At 47.7% G+C, this 23,619-nt stretch overlaps 1 protein-coding gene across 8 annotated transcripts in view; it reads right to left on the reverse strand.

Moving 5' to 3' along the window:
* Positions 1-23,183, reverse strand: part of TIAM2 (TIAM Rac1 associated GEF 2) — a 274,186-nt gene extending 251,003 nt beyond the window's left edge. For 4 of the 8 annotated variants that reach the window (XM_060205285.1, XM_060205281.1, XM_060205283.1 and 1 more), the window contains exon 1: positions 23,010-23,183. The gene's annotated coding sequence lies outside the window, so the exon portion shown is untranslated. Of the gene's footprint in view, positions 1-21,779; positions 21,914-23,009 lie in introns of all 8 variants that reach the window. The other 4 variants (XM_060205287.1, XM_060205288.1, XM_060205282.1 and 1 more) reach the window with 3 other exon arrangements.
* Between the last annotated feature and the right edge of the window lie 436 nt (positions 23,184-23,619).

A 23,619-nucleotide genomic window follows, 5' to 3' on the forward strand; every position in this document is an offset into this window, starting at 1 on the left:
ACCATGTTTAGTCTACTCATGCAGAAGATTAAAATGTATATACCTGGGGTGGGGGGACTGGGCAGTGGTGCACTGGGTTAAGTGCCCATAGTTTGAAGCACAGGGACCAGTGCAAGGATCCCAGTTCCAGCCCCCGGCTCTCCACCTGCAGGGGGAGTTGCTTCACAAGCAGTAGAGCAGGTCTGCAGGTGTCTGCCTTTCTCTCCCCCTCTATCTTCCCCTCCTCTCTCCATTTCTCTCTGTCCTACAAACAACAAGAATGTAAAAAACGGCCACCAGGAGCAATGGATTGTAGTGCAGGCACTGAGCCCCAGCAAGAGTTGGAACAGTAAACAAATCATATTATATGAACTGGCCAGAAATGACAAGAGCATATGTGTATCCACCACCACCACCACCCCCCAAAAAAAAGATAGAACACTGAAGACACCAAGACAGGAAGCCCACCCAGCAGGTGAGAGAAGCCCATGGTTACACAGAGAGCAAAGACTCACTTTACCATCACATCTGTCTAGAAACAGTTACATGAATCAGATACTCATCTGCAAACTGCCTTCAAGAACAAACAAACAAACAGAGTCCAGTTCCACTATAAAGGGGTCGGGGAGGGGAATCACCAGGGTAAATCAAACCAAACTTAACTCAGTGAAGCCGGAGGAGACAAAAAGAAGAAGAAAAAAAAAAAAACAGATGCCCAGGAGATAGTTTACCTGTTGGAGGTTGTTATCCAGATGAACTCATGTCCACAGAAGACTGGGCCGCCCAGCACAATGGCGCTGGCCCTTTTAGACAGTTATCAACTTTGTCCTAGTAACTCATGGCCACAAATTTAACAAATGACTTCTTCTTTGGTGTAGACTTTTTCTTTGTTTGGGTTATCAGCAGACTCTCGGGCAGAAGGAGCAGATTCTAAGGCCACTGACCAAGGACACTTCTTTTTTTCAGTGATTTAATATTGATTTACAAAATTATGAGAAAACAGAGATACAATTACACACGATTCCTCACCACCAGAGTTCTGTGTCCCCAATCCCTCCACTGGAAACTGCAGTTGTTCTCCCAAAGTCACAGATATGGGTTGACATATATATATCCTTTTTTTCCCCCCTGTGGTCCTGCCTTTTCTCGATTTCTCACTTTCTAATTCATATCTACACCTACTGCAACTTCTAAATATCCTTCTTTTTTCCCGCTTCTCTCTCCAGGTTTGGATGGAATTGGAACTGATAGCCCTCTGGCCATCTCCCCATGATATTTCTCTCCCTCTGGGGGTATGGACCAAAATTCTTTTTGGGGTGCAGAAGGTGGGAGTTCTGGCTTTTGTAATTGCTTCTCCTCTGGGCATGGGCATTGGCAGGTTGATCCATACCCCCAGCCCAAGGCCACTTTGATGACAGCAGGAAAGAGCCCTGTTATGCTGCAAGGAGGGGAAGATGGCCACCTACCGCATTTTTCTTTAAGAAGTAATGCTTGCTTTTCTCTTTAAAAGTGAACCCTCATTTACCTCATACCTAGTAGGGTATGTGCCTTACCAGGCATGAGGCCCTGTAGTCCAACCCCAACACCACAAAAAAAAAAAAAAAAGGTACCAGGAGGCCAGACAGTAGCACAGCGGGTTAAGCACACATGGTGTGAAGTGCAAGAACATATGTAAAGATCCCGGTTCTAGTCCCCGGCTCCCCACCTGCAAATGGGTCGCTTCACAAGCGGTGAAGCAAGTCTGCAGGTGTCTGTCTTTCTCTCCCCGGCTCTGTCTTCCCCTCCTCTCTCGATTACTTTCTGTCCTATCCAACAACAATAGCAGCAATAACAACAAGGGCAACAAAAATGGGAAAAATAGCCTCCAGGAGCAGTGGATTAGTAATGCAGGCACCAAGCCTCAGTGATAACCCTGGAGGCAAAAAAAAAAAAAAAAAACATGGCACGGGAAACTCCTAAGATTTGGGGAGCAGTGCTATGATGTCTCCTCCACCCTCTTTCTCTTTCCAAAATAAAAGGAAGCAAAAAGAAAAACTGGCCCAGAAACCAGGTGAAGTCCTGGGGACACACACACACACACACACACACACACACACACACACTTGCCCATAAGTCCTCTTTATTTTATTTTTATTTGCTTTCTTTATTTATTGGCTAGAGACAGTTATAAATTGAGGGGGAAGGGGGGAGATAGGGAGAGAGATATCTGCAGCCCTGCTTCACCACTTGTAAAGCTTTCCCCCTACAGGTGGGGACTGGGGGCTTGAACCTGGGTCCTTACACATTGTAACATCTGTGTTCAACCAGGTGCACCACCACCTGGCCCCTTCCTCTTTATGTTAGTAATTAGAAAGAAAAGCAGGTCATGCAAACATGAGGCTCTGAGTTCTATCCCCAGTACTGCATGTGCCAGGGGGATGCTCTCTTGTCTCCCTTTCTCTGTCTCTTTCCCACCATTCTTAAATCTTGAATGGGGAAAATAGGAAGAAAATAAGCAGCTTGAAATGACTACTTACTAAACATAGTTGTGGTCTCTGAGCTAACCTTTGCCCTGGATAGCTGAGGAAAGATAAGGAAGCCCGAGGTAGCAAAGTTCAGTGACCTCCACGGACACAGACATGAATTGGACAGAGGAAGTGAACACCTGTGGGACGAGATAAGGCTTGCAGACAAGCACTTCCAAGGGCAAAAGTCAAACTACAGATGAAGCCAGGATGGCACGGCAGCACTCAGCATCGGGCTCCTTGAATTCTGGTCCTGGGAAGAAGTCCTCCCCCTCCCCCCATGCCTGGTGTCAAGAGCAAATGGCAATGGTTGACTCCATTGGAGGCATAAGGGGCGGGGTATGCAAAAAGTCTCTCATGCCTGAGGCTCTGAAGTCCCAGGTTCAATCCCTAGCACCACCACAAGCCTGTTCTCTGTTAAAAAAAAAAAAAAAAGAAAGAAAGAAAAAAGAAAAAGCTGGGAGCCAGGCTATAGTGCATTGAGTTAAGCACACATGGTGCAAAGCACAAGGACCCGCGCAAGGATCCCGGTTTGAGCCCCCAGCTCCCCACCTGCAGGGGGGTTGCTTCACAAGTGGTGAAGCAGGTCTGTAGGTGTTTATCTATCTCTCCCCCCTCTATCTCCCCCTCCTCTCTCAATTTCTCTCTGTCCTATCCAACATCAATGGCAACAGTAACAAGGGCAACAAAATGGAGAAAAAATAGCCTGCAGTGTATTCATAGTGCAGGCACTGAGCCCCAGCAATAACTGAGAGTAAAAAAAAAAGCTATTATTATTAAGGGGGCCAGGTGGTGGGGCACCTGGTAGAGCACACACATTATAATGTGCAAGGACGCAGGTGCAAGCCTCCGGTGCCCATCTGCAGGGGGAAGGCTTTGAGAGTGGTGAATCAGTGTTACAGGTGTCCCTTTCCCTCTCAACTTCTGGCTGTCTCTATCTAATAAATAAATACAATATAGATTTAAAAACTAGAAGAAAGAGCGAGAGAAGACTGCCTGGTGTAGCTGGAATATTTTCCAGCCCAGATGAAATGAGGGGGGTTCCAAGTTTCAGAAATGCTGAGCACACTGGGATGGCTGAAAGCCTCCCCCCCATCCCCAGACTCAGCCCCCAACCCCTGTGAATGGGAGCTGTCAGTCACCCATGCTCCAAGCTGGTGGCAGAGGCACTGCAGTAGGTTAGAGACAGAAGCGAGAGCAACAGCCCTGTAGAGGGAAGGGAGCCTGCCTGGGATCCAGGCCCCACCCCGTGCACCAGGTCCTCCACTACCCTCTACAATGTGGATCCCACAGCCCCTTTCCAAACCTAGAGTGCAGTGTACCTGGGGCTGGGGAGACAGCATAATGGTTCTGCGAAAGACTTTCATGCCCAAAGCACCAAAGGTCCCAGGTTCAATCCCAGCAACACCATAAGCCAGAGATCAGCAGTACACTGGGCTGATTGCTGGCTGGTGCTTGCTCTCTCTTGCTCTCTCTCTCTCTCTCTCTAAATATATATATATATGAGTGTACTATTCCTTAGAGCACCTAGCATAGAGGCAATGAAAAGGGAAAGGGAAAAGGAGGGGAGGGGAGGGAAGGGGAGGGGAGGGGAGGGGAGGGGAGGGGAGGGGAGGGGAGGGGAGGGGAGGAAAAGGGGAGAGGGGAGAAGGTCATGGTTCTTAGCATCCACTGAGTCTCTTTCCTTCTCTGCTCAGCAATATGCCATCTCCAGAATGCAGAGTTCCTGGCGCAACCCCTAGGGGAAGCAGACTGGAGAGTCCTTAAAAATATATATACAATAAAAATAGAAATGCCTTTGCCATCCGGAAATCCCACTCCTAGGGATTTACCCAAAGGACGTGACAACACAAATTTTTCCAAAGGCTATGTATGCTCTTATGTTCACAGTAACACTATTCACAGCACCCCCAAACATGGATCCAACCTCCATGACCATCCAAAGCTGCCTGGCCTGAGTAGCCGTGGGATATAGACTCAGTGGAGTACTCCGCAGCCACAAAAATAGAGGACATGGGAATCGGACGGTAGCGCAGAGGGTTAAGAGCACGTGGCACAAAGTGCAAGGACAGGCATAAAGATCCCGGTTCGAGCCCCGGCTCCCCACCTGCAGGGGAGTCGCTTCACAGGTGGTGAAGCAGGTCTGCAGGTGTCTGTCTTTCTCTCCCCCTCTCTGTCTTCCCCTCCTCTCTCCATTTCTCTCTGTCCTATCCAACAATAACGACATCAATAACAACAACAATAATAACTACAACAATAAAAAAAGGGCAACAAAAGGGAATAAATATTAAAACTTAACCCTCTGTGCTACTGCCCGACTCCCACATATCCAGCTTTTGTGGTCTTTATTTTACAAGGTCATCCTTAGAGTGACTGAGGGAAATGAAATAGGAAGTAGGTGAGGAGGGTGTCAAGATCTAAGTAGGAAATATTTGATTAAGTACTTTATGGTGTCTTTTTTAGGTCCTTCTACCTGCTTGCTGTACTTACTGTCACTGTGAACTATTGTACACTTTTACTTTCTTTAAGGTAAATGTGCAGGTTACACAGGCTCCTGTGCTAAATATGAATAGACATGGGCCCTAAGTCAGATCGATGGGGTTAACAGTTAGTGGTCTTTATACACTTTTCCCATATTTGGGAGCTTCTCTCTATCCTGACCCAGTTTTCCAGTCCTATTCTAACTCTGACACATCTTCCAAGACAAAGAATTTTAGCCCACCTGCATGTTAGCTGTTGGGCTCAGGCAAAAATGAGTAAAGTCATAGAATCCCTTGAAATATAAATAAAGTAGACTTCCTTGCTTCTTCCAGCATGAAGTCCCTAAATTTCATCTATCTACTATACTCTTACCTATAGGTTCTTGATTATTAAACAATTTGTTCTGCTTTGTATCTTAATGCTTTTTAGCCACCAAGTTGCAGACGCTACCATGACACCAACCTGACTTCCCTTGACAGACGATCTCACCAATGTGTCCCAGAGCCCTACCCCTCTAGGGAAAGATAGAAACAGGCTGGGGGTAATGGATCCACCTGCCAACACCATGGAGGAGCAATTACAGAAGCCTTCCACCTTCTGTACCTCATAAAGATCTTTGGTTCATACTCCTAGAGGGATAAAGAACAGGGCAATATTTTGGGAGGGGGGTGGGTATGAAACTCTGGTGAAGAAAACTGAATTGTATGGAACTGTACCTCTCTTATCCCACAATCTTGTCAATCATTATTAAATCACTAATTAAAAAATGCAAAAAAAAAAAAGAGGATGTTGTATCTTTGGGGATCAAATACAATTACTGGGTGGTTTCACTGATACGTGGACAAGTAAACTTGCTAATAGTAATAACTGGGGCCAAGTGGTGGTGGTAGACCCAGCTGAGTGCACTGTTACCGTGTTACAAGGACCCAAGTTCAAGCCCCTTATCCTCACCCACAAGGAGGAAGCTTCACACGCTCCCTCCATCCCTCTCTCAATCTGTCACTAGGGAAAAAAAAATGGGGGGGGGGGGGAGAAGAGGCTTCCAGGAGCAGCAGAGTCATATAGGTATAAATTGTGTATATTACAAAATGATGAATTCAAATGATGACTGGGGATTCGTTTGTCATCTTATCATCCGCATCCACTCAGCATGTACACACACCACCCCCTCTAAGAATGCTCCCAAGACAGGAATGAGAAATTTCACCCTGGGATGAAAATTGCTGAGTACAGACTGGGAGAGGGTGGGAGAGAACGGGAAGTTGAACAGGAAAAATTCCTAACAAACTGGCCAGAAAGAAGGGAGCCCTTTGAATTTGTGGGCTGGTCCCTAGTGCTCCATGTAATTGATTAGCCACTCCCTCCTCCCTCCACCCCAGCCTTTTTTTTTTTTTTTTCAGCCTCTGCAGAGACTCGGGACAGTATTTGCTTTGATGTAGTTACAGTTCTTCCATTGGAGTAGGTTCAGAGACTGCATTTGGTTGGAAGAGGCAAAGGGAGGCAGCTCAGAAAGCCAAAACACACATTTAGAAAAAGCCGGGGTTCTCATTGACATTTTCCAAGCATACCGTATCACTGCGCCATGTGGTCCCCACCAGAACCCCCAGCTGCTCCCTCTTCCCTGCCCCCAAAGCATTGCAAGGCCGCCAGTATCATCATGAATTCTCCAATAGGACAAGTCCATTCTCACTAGCATGCCCATCAAAAGTGAGTAGATGGCCCTGAGGATGGCCACAAGTCTTAGGGACCCAGACACGAGTCTAAAGAACAGCTAGAGTGCACACTACCATGCACAAGGATCCAGGGTTCAAACCCCTGGCCCCCACCTACAAAAGGAAGCTTAGAAAGTGGTGATGCAGGGCGTTGGGCGGTAGCGCAGCGTGTTAAGCACAGGTGGTGCAAAGCACAAGGACCAGCATAAGGATCCCAATTTGAGCCCCCGGCTCCCCAGCTGCAGGGGAGTCACTTCACAAGCAGTAAAGCAGGCCTTCAGGTGTCTATCTTTCTCTCCCCCCTCTCTGTCTTCCCCTCCTCTCTCCATTTCTCTCTGTCCTATCCAACAATGACGACATCAGTAACAACAATAATAACTACAACAACAAGGGTAACAAAAGGAAATAAATAAATAAAATTTTAAAACAATTTTAAAAAAGGAAGTAGTGATGCAGGCTGAGTCTTTGATATGTTGACTGTCTCAAAAGCCTAGACCAGGGAGAACAGAAGCAACTGGTGGCACAGCTATATACGAATAATGTCAAAGGACACAAATTATGGTGATGTTGGGTATTATACAAAAATCCTAACAAAGGGATTTTTCAAAGTTAACCCAATTACCAAATAATGTGATGATAACAATATCTATTGTCTTCTTGAACTCTAAGACAGCAGGAACCTCACATTTCCACTGTAGAGCCTGTATTTCCCCCAGTCCTGGAACCTTAGGGTGGGTCCCACTTTCCTGCATCTCTCAATTTTCCTGCTTCTCTCAATTCACACCAAATAATACTGCATCTGCCGATGCCAACCTAATCGACACAGCAAATACTACCTCAGCATGCTTCACTTCAGACTGTGTCCAGAGACTTCAGGTGTGGAATGACAACCCTTCAGCTTCATTACTCAGGTGAGACCTTTCCTTTCATAATATTCTCTAATTCCATTCCAGGCAGTTCACTTCCTAACAAAGTCCCAAAACCTAGATATAGACCAGGTCCCATGAGATAGAGCATATGTTCACACATATCCATTAACTAGAGCAAAATATATACTTGAAAACAAAAGTACACAATAGTCTGCAGTGAGTACCCCCCAACACTTCATCTGCACTATTCCAGCCTTTAGGTCCATGATTGCTCAACAATTTGTTTGGCTTTGTATGTTAAATCTCTTTTCAGCCACCAGGTTCCAGATGCTGACATGATGCCGACTAGACTTCTCTGGACAGACGACCCCACCAATGTGTCCTGGAGCTCTGCTTCCCCAGAGACCCACCCTACTAGGGAAAGAGAGAGACAGGCTGGGAGTATGGATCAACCAGTCAACGCCCATGTTCAGCAGGGAAGCAATTAAAGAAGCCAGACCTTCCACCTTCTGCACACCACAATGACCTTGGGTCCATATTCCCAGAGGGTTAAAGAACAGGAAAGCTATCAGGGGAGGGGATGGGATGTAGAGATCTGGTGGTGGGAATTAGCTGGAGTTGTACCCCTCTCATCCTACAGTTTTGTTAATGTCTCCTTTTTTAAATAATAAAAAAAAGTGGTGATGCAGTGCTGCAGGTGTCTCTCTTTCTCTCTCTCCCTACCTCCCCTTCCTCTCTATCTTTCCCTAGTGGGGTGGGGTTCTGGGGAGGAGGAGATTCCAGGACACACTGGTGAGGTTTTCTGGTATGCCACCTTCTCCCCCCCCCCGCCCCACTCTGAGGTCTCTTTGTTTTAATGTATTCTGTTGGTCTGCTTCTAAATTCTGCTTCTAAGACCCCTTCTGTTTCATTGGTTTAATCCCCCCTGCTTAACACTGTATTCTATTTACATAACCACTGTTAACTAAGCACCGCCCTGCCTCCAGGGCATTGGTTTAATCCTCATTGTTTTGCACACTTTTTCCTTCTCCCCACCCCCTATCCTACGTACATCCTCTTCGGACCTGACACTTCTGCCTCAGGATATATAAGGACAAGATTGTGATTAGAGATAGCTTAGATTGTGCTGTGTTCCACATGAATAAAGCCTGAACTGTGTACCACTCAGCCATGAGTCCCTGGTCGTCTCTCTCTCCCACCTGCGAAGCTAGCCCGACAGTATTCAACCTTACATATATTTTTTTTCTTGTAGATAAGGGAGAGAGAAATTGAGGCGTCAGGTGGTGGCGCACCTGGTTGAGTGCATAAGTTACAATGCTCAAGAACCTGTGTTCAGTTCGAGCCCCCGGTCCACACCCGCAAAGGGAAAGTTTTGCAAGTGGTAAAGCAGTGCTGCAGGTCTCTCTTTCTCTCTCTCTCTTTCTCTCTCTCTCTCTATCTCCCTCTTCCCCCCATCTCTCCCTCTCCCCTCTCTCTTTTTCTCTCTCTCCCTCCCTCCCTCCCTCCTTCCTTCCCTATCACTCTCTTCCCTCTGGATTTCTAGCTATCTCTACCCAATAAATAAAATAAAAATAATTTTAAAAAATTAAGAGAGAAATTGACAGAGGTGGGGGAAGTAGAAAAGGATAAAGAGAGACACCAGAAGACCTGTTTCATCACTTGTGAAGCGTCCCCTCTGCAGGTGGGGAGCAGGGACTCAAACCCAGGTCATTGCACTTGGTCATATGTGGCTTAAACAGGTGCACCACCGTCTGGCCCCAACTTCACGTAGATCCTACACCTGCCACGTCCACCTTCAATGCCACGAAGCCACTGGCTGATCTTAACTCAGGTTCTTGTAGTATCAATCGTTCAGCTCTAGCTCTCCGACACCCAGTTCCAGAAGCCTTGAAATTTGTATCATCCACAGCCCTCCACCCCACTCCCAAACCACAGGAGTTTGGCATGGCATGTTTTGAGAAGTCCGTCTAGACTCCTCAAGCCCCGATTTACCCAGTTGAGCTCAAATGTCAGGGAGAATAAGCACACACTACAAATCATTCCAGAAACGGCCTTTGTTCTACTCTACTGCTGCACAGAATGACCAAGTCTCGTAGCTGCAAAGATTTCTCCCTATGAGTCATGGAAATGCAATGTGGCTTCTCTATCTCCTATAAAAAAAAAATTACAAATCAAGAAATGGCAGATCAAGAACAAAAATGATCACACAGCTATTCTGGGTAAACACAGTATCCAAAATGCAAAGCCCCAGTCTTTCCCTAGAGCTGATTGGCCCCGATTAGATAAACACCATCAACGATTCAATCAAACACTTAAAAGACTGAGGAGACAGTCTAATGCCTACCACCTCAGGCCTTGCCTGCCTGAGACCCCAGGCTCTACCCCCTGCACCACCCTACACCAGAGTTGATCAATGCTCTTGATCCTGGAAATGCACCTTTCAAAACATAACCAAGCACTAGCACATCACGTTCAAACTACTCATCCCTTCCTGTCTAGCAGGAAAAGCGGAAAAAAGGCGTGCAAGAAAGTCACGTGGCATGTCTCCCCCAAACATCACAGCAGCAAGCTACAAAAGGATGGCCTTCTTGTTGTTTGGAAGGAATCTGACAGAGGATGATTACAAGCCTAGAGGAGTAAGGTCATGAGGGTTCCTTAATTACAACAAAATTCTTTATACTTTATTTGCTAGAACAGGGAGCTTTTTAAAAATTATCTTTAGCTATTTATTGGATAGAGACAGCCAGAAATCAAGAGGGAAGGGGGTAAAAGAGTGGGAAAGAGAGGGGCCAGGTGGTGGCACACCTGATTAAGTTGCACACATTACAGTGTGCAAGGACCCAGGTTCAATTTCCTGGTCCCCACTTGCAGGGGAAAAGCTTCACAAGTGGTGAAGCAGGGCTACAGATGTCTCTCTCTCTGCGTGTGTCTCTTTCCCTCTCTTTTTTTTTCTCTTTTTTGTTGCCCTTGTTGTTTTACTGTTGTTGTTATTGATGTCATTGTTGTTGGATAGGACAGAGAGAAGTGGAGAGGGGAGGGGAAGAGAGAGAGGGGGAGAGAAAGACAGACACCTGCAGACCTGCTTCATCGCTTGTGAAGGGATCCTCTTGCAGGTGGGGAGCCGGAGGCTTGAACTGGAACCCTTAACGCTGGTCTTTGCGCTTAACCCTCTGCGCTACCGCCAACCCCCTCTTTCCCTATCTCCCTCTCCCCTCTAAGTTTCTCTCTGCCTCTATCTAATAAATAAATTAATTAAATATGTTTTAAAAGAGAGAGAGGGAGATAAGAGAGACACCTGCAACACTGCTTCACCACTTGCAAAGCTTTCCCCTTGCAGGTGCAGACCAGGAACTCAAACCCAGGTCCTTGTGTATTATAATACGTGCACTCAACCAGGTGTGCCACCACCTGGCCCCCTGGACAGGAAGAAATGGAGAGGGGAAGAGAGAGAGGAGGAAAGACAGAAAGACACCTGCAGCACTGCTTCATTATCCATGCAGTTCCCCCTACAGGTGAGGACTGGGGCACTGAACCTGGGTCCTTGTGCTTGGTGAGGTGTGCATTCACCTGAGCACAGCACCACCCAGCCCACAACAACAACATTCTGATACAGAAGAAGATGGGAGGAAAAGGGAGCTATAATTAAAGAACATTAAGTTTCTGGTGGGCTTTTATGTTTGTTTCTTGCTTTTTGGTTACACAAATCAATGTAAATATAAAGAGCTCTGCTTCTCCTGAGAGATCCCCCTTTTATTTATTTATTTTTGATACAGATACAAGAGAAACTGAGAGGGGAGGGAAAGATAGAGGCACCTACAGGTCTGCTTCATGGCTTGTGAATTTCCCCCTGCAGGTGTTGAATGTGGGCCTTGAACTGGGGTCTTTGGATATGGTAAAATGTGTGCTCAACCAAGGTGTGCCACTAATTATTTTTTTAAAAAAATCCAGCTTTACTGCAATCTAATTGACAAGTAAAAGTTGCAGACACTAAAAAAAAAAAATATATATATATATATATATAGTTGGGCGGTAGCGCAGCGGGTTAAGCGCAGGTGGTGCAATGCACAAGGACGGGCATAAGGATCCCGGTTTGAGCCCCCAGCTCCCCACCTGCAGGGGAGTCGCTTCACAGGCAGTGAAGCAGGTCTGCAGGTGTCTCTCTTTCTCTCCCCCTCTCTGTCTTCCCTTCCTCTCTCCATTTCTCTCTGTCCTATCCAAGAACAATAACATCAACAACTACAACGATAAAACAACAAGGACAACAAAATGGAATAAATAAATATTTAAAAAAATACAAAAAAATTGGCCAGCTACCAAGGGGGTGGGGTGTATTCAATAATAAATGAAAGCACTCAGTGACATTTCTGATTTTCTTTGAAGCTTTAGGTAAAATGAAGTTGTTTTCCACACAGTGGCTGTGTACTTCCCAACTAGAAGGATAACAGTCAGTCGTCAGGGAAGGGTCACTCCAGGCAATGATGGTCTCACGCAGTGACTAGAATTTTCCAGAAAGGGGAAAAAGTACACGTTCAAATGGGGGAAAACATTATTGGTTTCTGATTCAGTAGGCACTCATCAAGACTTCGTGCCTTGGCACTGCAAGTATTGATCCAGAAGTTTCCAAAGCCATCAGCCCAAATCAAATGATGGTCCATTAGAATGTATTCCAGGGGGACAGAGGGCAGATGGTGGCTACTTCCCTGGTTGAGTGCACACGTTACAATGCACAAGGACCCAGGTTCCAGTCTCCGGGCCCCAACTGCAGGGGAAAAGCTTTGTGAGTGATGAAGCAGTGTCGCAGGTCTCTCTCTCTCTCTCTCTCTCTCCCTATCTCCTCCTTTGCTCTAGATTTCTGGTTGTCTCTATCCAATAAATAAAGATTTACAAAATGTATTCCAGGGATGGTCTATCTCAGTTTCTATCCATGTGCATAATAAATTAATGCCTTCCTGAAAATGCAATGAAGGGCTGGAAGACAGCTTAATGGTTCTGCTAAAGACTGTCAATGCCTCAGGCTCTGACGTCCCAGGTTCAATCCCTGGCCCCACCGGAAGCCAGAGCTGAGCAGTGTTCTGGTCTTTCTCTGGGTGTCTTTCTTTCAAGCATTCTCTCTCCCTCTCTCTCTCTCTCTCTCTCTCTCTCTCTGCCACTCTCATTTTTCTCTCAAATAAATAAAAGTATTTAAACAAAAAAGGAAGGAAGGAAGGAAGGAAGGAGAAAAGGAAGAAAGGAAGGAATGAAATACAGTGAACTTCATTTCAAACTAACTGCCCCATGATTATCCAGAATTATGGGGCAAACGTTATTGCACCAACACCTCACCCCATGAAGGTGACACGCACCTGATGGAGCACACAGCTTACAATGTACAAGGGCCAGGCTTCAAGCCCCCGGTCCCCACCTGCAGGGGGAAGAGTGGTGATGCAGGGCTGCAGGTATCTTTCTGTCTCTCTCCCTCTCTATCTCTCTCTTCCCTCTTGATTTCTGGCTGTCTCTATCCAATAAACGAATAAAAGATTTTTAAAATCCATGCATTTCTTAAGATGAAAGTCTTGAGGCATAGAATTTGCTTTGCCAGACAAAATAAAACAGAAAAAAAAAATCTAATTTTTCTTAAAAGCAATAAATTAGGGCTGAGTGGTGGTGCTCCTGGTTGAGCGCACACACTGCAGTGCACAAGGACCTGGGTTCAAGCCTCCAGTCCCCACCTGCAAGGGGAAAGCTTTGTGAGTGGTGAAGCAGGGCTGCAGGTGTCTCTCTGTCCCTCTCCCTCTCTATCTCCCTCTTCCCTCTAGATTTCTGTCTCTATCCAATAAATAAAGAGACTAATTTTAAAAATTTATTTTAAAAGAGCAATACATCACTGCATCAAGCCCTCTCCCATCCTCTTTCCCCCTCTCTACCACCTTCCTTTAAAGGTGGCAGGAATCATGGCTTTGAACAGTTTAAGAGGAGATGTGCAAACTGACCAGGATGCTGTCTCCCAAGAGAATCTTCCAAATTCCGGGGGTGTTTCCCGTCCATCACCCGTCCCCCCTGGCCCCTCCATACTGGAATTTTGGCAAACCAGGGCCAAGAGACAAGAGTCAGAAACAGAAATGAAACTTTGCAACCCAACACCAGGACACCACAATGAACTCAATCTGCCAACCTCATCAAGGGAAACAAAGGCGCCCCACTGCAGCTGGCTCCAGTGCCTGGGGGTGCGGGGCTGGGTGGGGTCCCCGGGAGTAACAGGGATCCAGAGAGGAAACACACCCGCCTTCCCATGGTCTTGACATCTGGGGGGGGGGGGGGGGCTTCCTAGAATTAACACACAACTAACTCATACACATAAAAGCTCTCAAACTGGACTTTTCTTGTGACATCCTGGGCGCCCTTTACAAATGACAGTTGAGCTCCAGTGGTGTTATCAGTTAGCGCGCGGTACTTATACAAAGGACACAGTTGAGAGTGAAAGGAAGGGGGGGGTACGGGCAGTGGCACAGCTGGTTAAGTGCTCACATTACAGTGCACAAGGACCCAGGTTCAAGCCCCTGATTCCCACATGCACGGAAAGTGTCATGAGTAGTGAAGCAGGGCTGCTAGTGTCTCTCTCTCTCTCTCCCCCACACTCTTTTTTTTTAATTCTTTTATTATCTTTAATTATTAGATAGTAACAACCAGAAATGGAGAGGGAGTGGGATGATAGAGCGGGAAAGAAACAGAGACACACCTGCAGCCCTGTTTCACCACTCATGAAGCTTTCCCCCTGCAGGTGGGGACCGGTCCTTGTGCATTACAGCATATGCGCTCAACCAAGATGTGCCACCACCTGGCCCCTCTCCCTCTCTATCTCCCCCTTCCCTCTCAATTTCTCTCTATCGTTATCCGAAGTAAATACATAAATGAAAATATTAAGAGAGACAGAGAGGAATGTGTAATCCAAGGGACCTGGTTCCGATCGCAGCTGGGTGACTGTGGTCACTTGTGTGAACCTGGGGAAGGAGCAGGGGATGTTGCCTGCCAGCCCCCAGTCCCACCCCCACCCCTCGCTTCTCCTTCTGCACTGCAGAGAGCAGGAAAGATCTAGAAATGGAGCTAAATCACTTCCATGTTCTTTCAATCACTGGCCCATTCCGTTTCCTTTCTTTTTTTTTCAAATTTATTATTGTTTTGTTTTATTTTGTTTTGTTTTACCAGAGCCCTGTTCAGCTTTGGCTAATGGTGGTGCTGGGACCTGAACCTGGGACCTCAGAGCCTCAGGTATGCAAGTCCTTTGCATAACCACTGTGCTAGCTCCCCAGCCCTCCACCTCCTTTAGACACCCAGTCTCTCCCCACTTCCCCTGTCCGCGCTGTTGTACCGTCATTCTCCTCAATCATCTCTCACAATTAATTTGTCCGTCTCCGACCCCAAGAATTACTATAATAATTAAAATAAATCATACCTTCACAGTTATCATCTTTCCCATCTTCTTGTCCTAAAGTCAAAAACACGTGTCACAATCTAAAGAGGAACTGGTCTAAAATGTGCAGGGGGTGGCTAGGGAGACAGCATCACGGTTCTGCAAAAGCCTTTCATGCCTGAGGCTCTGAGGTCTCAGGTTCAATCCCCAGCACCACCATCAGCCAGAGCTGAGCAGTGTTCTGGTGTGTCTCTTACCCCCCTTCTCTCTCTCTCAAGTAAAATAAATAAGGGGGCCTTGTGGTGACATACCCAGCTGAGTGATCACATTACAGGGTACAAGGACCCAGGTTCAAGCCCCCATCCCTGCAGGGGGGGAAGCTTCATAAGTGGTGTAACAGGACTGTACGTATCTCATTCTTTCTCCCTCTCTATCTCCGCCTTTCCTACTCAATTTCTCTGTCTATATCCAAAATAAAATATAAGGGAATAAAACAGATCAAATTAAATAGCATGGGGGCATGGGGGCTAGGAGATAGCTCACCCAGTGGAGGGCATAATTTGCCATGTTCAAGGACCCAGGTTCAAGTCCCCTGTCACTACCTACATGGGGGCACCCTACATACATGTGGGAAGCTTGGAGAATGTCTCTTTCTGCTTCTCTCTCCCTCTACTGAAAGTAGGAGGGGGTTAAAAAAAAGGTTCCACTCGGAGCAAAGAGGTGGGGGGGCGGGTAGAGCAGAGGATATTCAAGTGTGACGGTTCTGAGTTCCATTCCCCACACCACACAGGTCACCACAACGCTCGGGTTCTCTTATAAGTCAGTGAATGAATAAATAATAAACTTCTCCCACAGCCTTACAGCAAGGTGATTTGCTTTCATGTCACCTAGTGTCACTTTTCTACTTGAACCCACGTACATGTTCAGAGATTAAAGGAACAAGTTGCCAGGGAATGGCACACCCAGCCAAGAGCACATGGTACTAGGCGCAGGGATCCTGGTTTGAGCCCCCGGCTCCCCACCTGCAATGGCGACATTTCACGAGCAGTGAAGCAGGTCTGCAGGTGTCTCTCTTTCTCCCTGGCTCCTTCTCCTCTCCCAATTTCTCTCTGTCCTATCAAATAAAATAAAATAGGAAAAAGATGGCCAGCTCTAGGGAGCGCCAGATTCATAGTGCTGGCACTGAGCCCCAGCGGTAACCCTGGAGACAAAATAAATAAATAGAATAAAAAATAAAAACAGAAGGGGCCGGACAGTGGCGCACCTGGTTGAGTGCACATGTTACAGTGCACAAGGACCCAGGTTCAAGCCCCTGGAACACTTCACAAGCAGTAAAGCAGGGCTGCAGGTATCTCTCTGCCTCTCTCCTTCTCTATCTCCCTCTTTCCTCTTAATTTCTGGCTATCTCTATCCAATAACTAAAGATAATAATTAAAAAATTAAAACAAAAACAGAAATTAAAGAAACTCAATACATCCTAGGGGCTAAGTGCTAGCGGAAAGCTGGTTGTTTAGACTTTTTCTGTCCCTTCACAAGCCTGCCTGCTCCCTTCTGAGGACGAAGGGGTGTAGGAATATGGCCACAGAAAACCCGGCTCAGTGCCTGTGGGTATTTCTGTCACAGATTCTAACTCTCAACTTGACATTCACTAGTCAGGGCTCCCGAGTCCGCAAGGTGCATTCACACCTCTGTGCTCACCTCAGCCTCTTCACAAGGCCACAGGAAGAGATGGCAGAAGACGGTGTGATGTTTAACAGTTGCAGAATCAAGGCTAGTTTGGCAACAGGCCTACTGCTTCTGAACCCTCTCTCTCTCTCTCTCTTTTTTTTTTTTTTATTAATGAGAAAGATAGGAGGAGAGAGAGAAAGAACCACTATCACTCTGGTACATGTGCTGCCGGGGATTGAACTCGGGGGGACCTCATACTTGAGAATCCAATGCTCTATCCACTGCGCCACCTCCCGGACCACTGAACCCTCTCTTTTCTATTAGGCCTTCCTACCAGGAGTTCACGCTCCTTGATTTAGAAAACAGTTCCCACTTCCCCAGAACCCTGCTCCACTAGGGAAATAAAGAGACAGGCTGGGAGTATGGATCGACCTACCAACGCCCAGGTTCAGCAGGGAAGCAATTTCAGAAGCCAGACCTTCCACCTTCTGCAACCCATAATGTCCCTGGGTCCATACTCCCAGAGGGTTAAAGAATAGGAAAGCTCCCCTATAGGACCTTGCCCTCAACTTGGATCAACAACAGTAGAGAATGTTCCATCCTCCAAGGGAGGCTGGAAAACATACTCCATGTTCCACCTGAGGAAGATGGGTCTTGAAATTGGGGCAACTTGGAATGTTCCTACCACAGAATGTGAGCTCAGATCTACAGGGATGCAGAGGTCACATAGGCTCCTAAGCTGAATATGGACCCCAGGTCAGATCAATCGATAGGGTTTTACAGTATTTATACAGTATTTATTTATTTATTTATTTATTTATTTATACAGTATTTATACACCTTTCCCATATTTGGGAGCTACTCTCTTCCCTAATCCAGCTTTCTGGTCCTTTTTACAGCCTTGACATCATCTCCTCAGACAATAACTTGGACCCACCTGCATATTAGATGTCAGGCTCAGAAAAACAAACAAACAACAACAATAAAAAAAACCACTAGTATAGTCATGGGCCCTTTGGAATATAACTAAAATAGGCCTACTAACTATCTACAAAACGGAGACCCCCAAATCTTCATCTGCATTATTCCAGCCTTTAGGTTCATGATCAGTCAACAACTTGTTTGGCTTTATATGTTAACTCTTCTTTCAGCCACCAGGTTCCAGATGCTACCGTGATGCCAACCAGACTTCCCTGGGCAGATGACCCCACCAATGTGTCCTGGAGCCCTGTTTCCCCAGAGCCCCACCTCACTAGGGAAAGAGAAAGACAGGCTGAGAGTATGGATCGACCTGTCAACGCCCATGTTCAGCGGGGAAGCAATTACAGAAGCCAGCCCTTCCACCTTCTGCACCCCATAATGACCCTGGGTCCATACTCCCCAGAGGGATAAAGAATAGGGAAGCTATCAGGGGAGGGGATGGGATACAGAGTTCTGGTGGTGGGAATTGTGTGGAGTTGTCCCCCTCTTATCCTATGGTTCTTGTCAGTGTTTCCTTTTTACAAATAAAAATAAAATAAATAAATAAATAACAGTTCCCACCCAGTCCTTAGTTAATGTTTTCCCAATACTTTTTATTGTGTTTAAGGAATACAATCACACAGGCCAAATTACACCATAAAGAATTCTAAAGGACTTTGGTTTGGGCTATATCAAACAACTGCTTCAATAAGTAAACTATCAACTGGTTCATTCTTTCAGCAAATATTTATCACGCGTCTGTTTCACATAAGGTGTCGTGCCTGGTGCTGGCAATCTTCTGAGATCTTATCATCAGCTCATACCTTCAAGATTCCCTGACTAAAGTCAAGACTAATCCTATAGGCACTTGAACAAATGAAGCCAGAAGCTCATGGGGTTCCTTCCAGATGTGCTTCTCCATGAGTTCTGTGCCCTTCAATTTCCTGGGTTCCCACAACGTAGAAAAACACTTGCCATAACCATCTTTAAAGTTGTTCTAAGCTAGAATCCCTGAGATTCCAGAATATCCTATAACTAGTGAGCTCATTTGACATTGACAAGTCTATGATTCATATCAGGACTTCGGAAATTGCAATGAGCTGACTGACCCTTGCAGGGAGTGTGGCTCATTAAGTAATCCAGGTCGTCCTACGATTCCTTACAAGTTTCAACTACATCTAAGGAGGGACAGGAAGATGGGCGGGTAAGGCTTCCTGCAGTCCAGAGCTTGTGAACTGCCCGCACGAGAAAACTCCATTTTCCAGGTGTGAATGGTGAAGACCCCCAAATCAGTCAGACTCAAAGCCTTCTTGCCCTATCGCTTAAAGCTCAACTCTGTGATACAGTCAGATTAAAGCGACAGAGCCCATTTGCATTGATAATAGAAAGCAGCTCGTGTTAACGTGAACAGAGGTCTTTGTGGTCTTATTCTGAAGGGCTCACGGGAACGACCACTTGGGCAAGCAATCACGATTAGAACAAACCTAACTGCTTTCAAAGGAAACAGCTGAGGAGGCCCAGCCCACATTGGCGTGTGTCCCTGTGAGTTCACACTTCCAGATTCTTCCCTGGACGGGAAGAAGACATCTCAGAATCACCTGCTCAGCCCAGCATACAGCCAGGGAAAGTACAGCCTATATACTGATTTAGATGGGGGGAAAATCTCCCTGCAAACTCTTGATACTTTTTTTCTTCTTTTCTAGGACAGAGAGAAATTGAGAGGGGAGGGGAAGATAGAGAGAGGGAGAGAAAGATAGACACCTGCAGACCTGCTTCACCGCTCGTGAAGTATCACCCCTGCAGGTGGGGAGCGAGGGCTCGAACCCGGGTCCTTGCATGCTGTACTATGTGCGCTTAACTGGGTGCACCACTGGCCGGCTTCCCTCTTGATACTTTCTAGACTTTTGCAAAAAAAAAAAAAAAAGATAGCAAAAAGCACCTCTTCTTTCCAATCTCTGTGACAGGTGCTGAGAACAGGAGCAGGGAGAGACTGAAACCCAAGTCAGGCCTCCGGGTGATTAGCAAAAGAAGGTTCCTTCCTATGGACAAGGAGTGGAGCCACGCATGAACTTAGAAAACAGAGCCCAGCCTCTTTGTGCAGTGGACAGCCTGGACAACCATACAAGGAGGCATGGGCAGGCATGAAAAGGAAAAAAAAAGACACATTGCAGCAGAAGCACTGAGAGAAGAGAAAGGGCCCAAGTGCTTCAAAAGAGTAAGGGGTTGTGCCAAGAAACGCCATTTGACTGACACTTGGAGTCTGGGTGAGGAATCAGCAGATGGCCGCGTGAAGGAAGCCTGGTGTAAACAGACTGTTCATTCAATCCAGAAAGCGTTCGGAAGTGACAGCTTAGAAGCAATTTCTGCCAGGGATGTGTGTGTGTTTGGGGCGGGAGGGGTGACATGAGGAAGAGGCTAGAAATGCATCAAAGGGAATCTTAACCAGCAGGCTAATGTTTTCCACCTGACTCTGAACTCCTGGGAGGTTTATTAAGTCCCCAAATAACATACTCCCCAGCCACCAGACCTGGCCACATTTTATTTTATCTTATTTTATTTTATTTTATTTGCCAGAGCACTGCTCATCTCTGGCTTGTGATGGTGCAGGGGATTGAACCTGAGACTTTTGGAGTCTCAGGCATGACAGTCTCTTTGCATAACCACTATGCCTTTTGTCACATTTTTTTTTAATTCTTTTTTAACTTTTTTATAATCTTCATTTATTTACTGGATAGAGACCATCAAAATTGGGGGGGGGAGATAGAGAGGGAGAATGACAGAGAGACACCTGCAGCCCTGCTTCACCGCTCGTGAAGCTTTTCCCCCCTCCTCCTCCTTCTTCTTCTAGCGTTTGCCCTTCTTCCGTAGCCAGTCAACAGGTCAGGTTGAAAGCTGTCAGGTGCTGCTTGTTGCTGGCTTTGAAAGTGACTGGGATCCATGTGGATTCAGTCGGCTAGGAAGGATCCTCAGTTTCCCCAATGAATGGGTACCCTACCGGTGGGGAGGTGGGGATGGCAAGCTCGAACCTGGGTCCTTGTGCATTTTAACATGTGCACTCAACCAGGTGTGCCACCACCCGGCCCCATACACTTTTCTGTACTTACCAATCACAGAAAGTATAGAAAGACTCAAGCCACAAGCCCTAGCTTAAAAGCCAACCAGGTGAAATCCAATGGATGAGTCATTAGCTCTTAGGATGTATCCATCTTGAGGACTTTTATTTATCTTTATTCTTTCTTTTATTTGAGAGAAGAGAAGGAGGTAGAGAAGGGCCAGGCGTGGCACAACCAGTTAAGCACACACAGTCCTAAGTGTAAGGGTCCGGGTTCAAGCCCTCTGGCTCCCTACCTGCAGTAGGAACACTTCACAAGCAGTGAAGCCAGTCTGTAGGTGTCCATCTTTTTTCTCTCCCTATCTCTCCCTCCTCTCAATTTCTGTCCTATCCAATAAAAATGGGAAAAAATGGCTGCCAGAAAAAGTGGATTTGTAATGTTGGCACCAAGCCCCATCAATAACCCTGGAGGCAAAAAAAAAAAATACTGCTCCACCAGTCATGAATCTCCCCCCTGCAGGTGGAGACTGGGGGGTTGGAACCGGAAGTCCTTGAGCATGGTGACATTTGCAAAAGAAAAATAAAAAACGGGGAGTCGGGCAGTAGCGCAGTGGATTAAGCGCAGGTGGCATAAGGATCCAGGTTCGAGCTCCCCGCTCCCCACCTGCAGGGGAGTGAAGCAGGTCTGCAGGTGTCTATCTTTCTCTCCCCCCCTGTCTTCCCCTCCTCTTTCCATTTCTCTCTGTCCTATCCAACAATGATGATAACAACAACAATAATAACCACAACAATAAAAGCACCAAGGGCAACCAAAGGGAATAAATAAATATTAAAAAATAAATAAAAATGAAAAACAGAATGGGGAGACAACATAATGGTTATCTTTCATGTCTGAGGCACTGAGGTCTCCAGTTCAATCCACAGCAGCAGCACCGCAGTGAGCCAGCACAGAGCAGTGCTCTAGTCTTGATCTCTCTCTCTCATTCTCTCTCTCTTTCTCTCATGAAAACAAAGTATTTCTCTCTCTCATCAAAACAAAGTATTTCTCTCTCTCATCAAAACCAAGTATTTCTCTCTCTCATTAAAACAAAGCATCTCTCTCTCTCTCTCACTAAAGCAAAGTATTGAAAACCTTCAGGGGTATCAGGAAAGATTTTAAGTACCTACACACTCTACTGGACCGGACCGGACAGGACCTGTGGATACACACTGCTTGTGCTCAGACTCTCAGCTCAGATGTTTGCCAACTTGGAATCTGGACCTGATAGTCTGTGCAGCATATGGTTTGCACCTGTAAGAAACTTCAGAGGACGGTTCTGAAAACATGTTTTTAGCCACCAAGAGGGCGATATTGAGCACCAGGTGCTAGTCCTTAACACAGCCAGGATGTAGGACTGATAACCTCCATGTCTCCCCCCACTACCCCCGCACCCCTTAGTCGGCCACAAGAAAGCTTCCTCAGAACTTGGAATTCAAAATCATCCACTTCCCTGCCACCCTGACCCCTACCCAAATCAAGACACACACACCCCTCCAAATTAATCAAGTCACTCGAGTTGTTTGTTTGTTTGTTTGTTTTTAAGTAGGACTCAGGGCTGGGGAGACAGCACTACAGTAGTGCACAGGATTTGCACGCGTGGAAGAAGTCCCAGGTTCGAGCCCTGCACACCCAACAACCAGAGTTGGGTCGAAAGCACCAAACAAGTAAAAAAAAGTGAAGCCAGCAGTCTAGCAGCGGCTGGGCCTGCGGTTGTTCTGTTGTCTGGGAGAAAGAACTGCCTCCTGCGGCAACCGCACCCCCACCCACACCCCCTCACCCTCCACCCCCAGCTCGGTGGCCGCGACAGCGGGAAGAAAGGGCCCTTTTCTTTCCCGACTGTTTTTAGTAACCCTGATCCACTGGGACACGGCGTGTCGGCTTTCCCCGCAGGCGGGACTGTCCCCGCCGCCACCGCTCGGCCGGGCCCCTGGGTGGGGGACTCGGCGGGGCCGCGGGATCCCCAGAGTTGCGCCGCGGAACCCCGGCTCCCCCTGCCTCCCCCGGGGGCGCAGTGCTGGGGAGGGGGGAGAGGGAGGCTCAAGGGGTTTCAGAAGGTTCTGAAAAGTGTTTCCTCGGCCAGGCCTGGGGGGGGGGGGAAAGCAGAGGGGTCCCCCGGGCCCGGCGACCAGAAGCGGGGAGCGACCGGGAACAAAGCACAGAGCAGGAAGAGGGGGGACCCCTGGCGGGGCGCCCGGGCTGCTCGCACCCAGCGCCCCGGGGTTGGGCTCCGCGCCTGGGAGGTTGGAGGCTGCCCACAGGCTTGGGGGTTCACACCCCCCTCCCCGACACACACACACACACACACACACACCAGTACCCCGCCTTCTGCTCAGTCTTGCACCCTGAGCCCCGCTTACCTTGGCCGGAGCGCACGGGCGTGGAGATGCGAGTCGGGGAAGTTTCTGGGGTGCCTGCGCCCCACCCCCTCGGGAGCCTCGGTGCCCCCCAAGAACCGCGCGTAGCTCCCGGCGCTGCGGGAACAGCCTCCTCCCCGGCCCACTCGGCCCGCCCCCTCCCCGCCCCGGGGCGCGGCCCACCCCCTCCAACACCCCCCCAAGTCGGCCGCCCCGCCGCTGGCCGATCCCCGGTCCCCGCCCCGGACCCCCGCCTCCTGCGCTCTCTTTGGGACATTCCAACCCAGGCGCCGCGCAAGTCGGGGAGCCGGGGCTGCGCCCCCTGGCCGTGAGTCGGGCCAGGCTGTCTGTCCCCCTCCCCCCCCCCCCCCCCCCCCCGACTGGCAGGCGATGGAGACTCGACTGTAGGTGACATCCAGGCGCCCAGGTCCCCAGCCAGGGGCTGGAGAGACTGACTGTCTCCCTTCCCCACCTCCTCACCCCCGCTCCTGGGAAGAGACAAGAGACAGCGACGGAGATGGGGACCTGAGGACCCCGTTTATTTATTTTACTATTATTATTATTATTTTAAATTTTTAACAGAGCAGTTTATGGTGATGGCTGAAGATTGAAA

Source organism: Erinaceus europaeus, chromosome 13 (assembly GCF_950295315.1).
Source record: "Erinaceus europaeus chromosome 13, mEriEur2.1, whole genome shotgun sequence".
In the NCBI taxonomy this organism is placed as follows: domain Eukaryota; kingdom Metazoa; phylum Chordata; class Mammalia; order Eulipotyphla; family Erinaceidae; genus Erinaceus; species Erinaceus europaeus.